Source organism: Varanus komodoensis, unplaced genomic scaffold (genome assembly GCF_004798865.1).
Source record: "Varanus komodoensis strain SLA01 unplaced genomic scaffold, ASM479886v1 scaffold8, whole genome shotgun sequence".
Classification (NCBI taxonomy): Eukaryota; Metazoa; Chordata; class Lepidosauria; order Squamata; family Varanidae; genus Varanus; species Varanus komodoensis.
Genome location: NW_025336481.1, coordinates 16,641,833 through 16,646,623, shown reverse-complemented (window position 1 = coordinate 16,646,623; position 4,791 = coordinate 16,641,833).

Genomic DNA, 4,791 nt, shown 5'->3' with positions numbered 1-4,791 from the left:
ACCTCTCAATTTCCATGTTCCATTGGCTTTTTATGTCTGCAGAATGGAGCTGTGATTCACATCCTTTGCTCCATTTTATCATGTAGCTGAGTAAATTGTATTTTTGAGACATGGAGTGGTTCTTGTGTTATAATTTCAAGACTCAACAGTGTTTCCATAACTAAACATTGGGCAGATGTATTGTTCCAAATGTCAGTGTACATAGCTTGTTTCAGACTGAAGAAGGAGCACCACAGCTCATAATTCTTGTGATACAACTGCATGTGTGAGCATATGTGGAAATTCATCTTGAAATCCTATGAGAACCAGCTCAAAGAGCACATTGTTTTACTACAAGAATATTAGTTGAAAATGCACATTGACTGCAACCATTTTAGCCATTCCTGTTTCAATAATGTATTAAAAGATTAGGGAATAATGAATTTTAATTAGGGTATAAAATTTGTAAAACGGGTTACAAAAACTAGGAGAGATAACCATTGAAAATATTGATGCAGTGGATAGTTGAGAGGTATACCTTTTTTCCATTTTTTCTTATGGATCCCTGACTATATGGGTGGGTGCTGGAGCATCAGATAACTCATTAAAAAGCAATTAACTTGCTTTCTGGTCTTACCATGCATGACTGTGTGCATATGTCCTTTAATGAGAGAAACTGTGATTTTCAAATGTGATACAGTCTTGGTCTATTAAAATCAGTAGAATATTATGTTGATTTCAGCAGGAGTTTCAGGGCTGTTATTGGCACTTGTCATCCTTGAGTTTCTGTCAGAATCCACTACTAATGCCTGCCCGCCTTGCCAGCTTTATTTTCTGGTTCCATGCTCTGATCATTGCCAGGTGGCAGGATCTAGCCATCCTTATAATTCCAATAATGCCCCAAGCTACCATTGCTATGGGTCTTTTTAGAAGCATACTTAAATGTAGCTGCTCAATGCTGGCAGGAACATTGTAATCACAGCCAAAGAAGAGGTCACTTTGTCTAAGGCACCCAACCTGTAACTAGTTCTATTGCAACCTTAATGTGAAAAGTTTAAACTCTTCCTCTTGTACCTTAATGGGTTCCTTTCATTTATGTGCATGGTACTACTGCTTATGTTATGGAATGGATTACAGATGGCAGTATGTCTGAATTGAAATGCAAATTCTAACTATATTTGCCTATCAGTTATATAATTCTTTTTTAAAAAGATGGAAAGGCTCTGCTGTGCTGGAAGAGGTCCTTCAAAAAGACAAGTTCTGTAACATATGCAACCTCAGACGTGAATGTGGTCCTTCGGGAGTCTCAGTCTCCCTCCCCTGATATCACCCTTTACCTTTTCCCACCCGCTGATCATTTGGTGGCTTCCTGACTTTTATGCTGTCTTCCTCTCATTCTAATGGGTTGAAATGGCTCTCCTAAGGCTTACCTACTGGGAGAAACAGCTTTAAGCTAAATTAGGCTGGTATTTTTGCCCTTCTTCCTTTTAGCCCTGCCCACCATGGGAATGCAGCCCTTGAAAGCTTCTCTAAATTAAACTTCAGTCCTCAGACTATGAGATGCTCTGCACCCCAGGTCTCTGTGTATAAATAAGCCAATCTAAATATTTTATCTGCATTGCTTTCCCTTCAACAAAAGCTTTCTTTTTATAAAACTCTTAGCAAAAGAAATCTTTAGGGTATATGGCTATCATTTTTTATTCATACAAGTATGACTGAAATATAGCCCACTTGGGAGTGGTTCAACAAACACAGATGGCCACCTTGTCATACACCTTATCATCATGGGTCTATTATGTTTGGTACTAGTACAGATCTAACATGATTAATTATAATGTAGATGGGATGTAAAACCAAATTTTAACTTACAGAGAAACATGGAAACCAAAACATTACTGAAAGTTGGATGTTAATTTATTATGGAAACAGAGTTACTGCACTGCTTAACTCATTTACTCTGCTCTTTCTTATTTGTTCTGTAATCACATGCAGAACAATTTTGGATATATTACAATACGATTACAAATTTACTAAAAAGTTTTATTAAACTGTAAGTAAACTTTATTTCTTGAGATACTAGCCTCAATCAGGTAGCTTGTATTATGAGGTAGAATGTGCTAATAAAATACACATATATAGATAACAGATTCACACACATTATGATAAAGCATGAAATAATCTTGTTTTGAAGTCATTTCATTATGCCTAATAAACACTGAACATTTGACAAAATTAATGAACACTAGAGAAAGGATAAGCAAAAGGCTCCATGCATTTTGCTATTAAAAATGACAGGCTGCTCTGCTTATAATGGCAAAGTAATGCAGCTGCCATGATGACAGAACTGTGGACAATTTTTTACTACTGTTTTGTTTTTTACTGAATGATTCTAAAATCAAGTTATTGAAACAATGTAGTAAATTTTAATTATATCTGTATAAATACATATTGGTACTGGGCTTCAGTATAAGTCAAACTTATGTAGACTTCCATATACTACCTCTTAAACATTAACAGTTAGCATCTTGTAGGGGAGGTGGGTTATCTCCTCCTGGAGGACTACATGAAGGCATAATGTATATACAACTTTTAACTGTAAAACCCAGAAATGACAGTAAGAACTTAGATTTTATTGTGAGTTCTAATATTCTGTTGTATGAGTGTTCTCAATTTCTGATTGACACTGACATTATTATGTATGAACAAGTAATTTGAATTGCTTCATCCGATCAAATCCTTTACATGTTTGTACTCATTTGCAACAGAAGAATTTTAACTCCCTCTCAGCAGGTTGAAGACAGATTACCCTTTAAGTGCACCTTATCTAAAAGAGAGCAAAATGCAGCTACAATAGTATACTTTTATGGAACGATTAATAGTTCCAGATGAAATCAAGCTGAACTGTGAACTTTGTTCTTCCACGGCTATGTTTAAGATGTTATTGTCATGTACTTTTGTGTCCTATGTATTTTCTAATTAAAACCTTTATGCAACATGATTTTTACATGAACATGTATGATATGGCAAATATCAGTATTTTTATTACCACTTTAATGTATAATGTACATGGGTACCACCAAATGAATTTTGATTTTACAAGGATCAAATTGACACTAGCTGTATGTTAGTCATATTTTTACAGACTTGATAATAAAAAACTATGACTATTGTTAATTTTACATTTTGAAAGTCTCAAGAACATTTTATTGTACAGAAGAAAGACTCTCAGTGTTACTTTCTGATTCTCTGCAGATCCAGATATAATGACACTGGAGCCAGCTCAGATATGGCTAAAGCAAGCATGATTTGCAGGGCTTGAAGCACAGAACTTGTCCATTTAAAGTAAAGTTAATAATTTTAAAAAGGAAGAAGCAGGCTCACACATCTTACTAGAGAATTATGACAAAGAGACCTCTTTGGAAAGAGCTAAGGAGAATTGCTCATTACTTCTACAAACCCTAAACCGAGAAGATCACTATAGTTTCAGTGGGAGAAGTTACTTGACCTGTATGCTGTTTCTTATATGCACAGCATACCTTTGTTCCATGTTGGACAAATGAACTCTTATCCTGACCATACCAAACTTTGGAACTGTATGACTACCTCCTTAACAGTTAAGCATGTTTTCTCCATTTTCAATGCATTCATGCATTTGATAAACTGGGCTGCAGTCCATGAAACCACACTACAATAAATCTGTTAGCCTTGCAGGTTCTGTACAACTCTCAGCTGTATTTTAAATGAAACCTCTGATTCATTACATTACATTACATTAAGAATGTCCTCTTTGGTGCCCAATGTTTGTATGTAAAGCTGATTGTCTTGGCATGGTTTTGGCAACTGATTGATCAAATTAAATAGCAAACCCAACTCAGAAAACTCTTAAATTGTATCAATAATGGCAGTAGTATCATATAAGTAGCTAAGTTCACTCATTATGGTGAGTGAAGACAGGACTGCAAATTCTCTATTGTTGCAATGAGCTATTGCAGGGAGGAAGTGAGATCAAATCTGCCCTTTGGGGGCAAATTGTACCCTGTTCTCCCTTTCTGTTTTGTTTTGCAGTGGTCCTCAGAAAAAAGACGCTTCTGTGTGTGACGTGCATGAAGATACATATCCCCATGCTTTTCAGAAATGTGTGGCCCCTTCTTCTAGACAGGGTTTTTTTAATCATTCAATTTTTCTTAATTAGTTGCTAATTAAGGAAAGCATCATGCGGGGACTCTGCCTCCACCAATTCCATTGCATTTAGGAACCCAGTGTGGCTTTTGTGCTTCTAAAAATAACCCTGTATAGAGAAACACTTGTTTCCAATTGGGAGAGGTCAGCGGAGTTCCTTTCTGTAAACTGTTGACCTGTCCTCTTCTGGAAATGAGGATTCCACTAGTTCCACATTATTTTTAGAATGGCAAAAGCCCTGTTGCACAAGCAGTGGGTCGCATAAGAATAAATACACAACAGAATACTATCTTCTATATCTGTATAAAGTATTGTCATTCTTAAAATATCCAAAACAAAACAGGATCTAAAGAAGACAACATAAAATTATAATGAAAATACAATACTGTATTTTTCCGTGTACAAGACAATACTTTGTCTTTAAAATATTTACCTAAAAATGGAGAGGCTGAGAGGAGAACCGCGATTGTGAAACTACCGATACCTTATCCCTGCAAACTAGCCTCATGAGCCAAACTTCTGATTGCAGAGACGAACTAACAGGTTTCCTCCAAACATGAGCCTTATGTAACTGGTGTCAGCTGGTGCTGCGGAGAACGTGGAGCCAGTGCCCAGGTGCCACAGGGAGTGGTA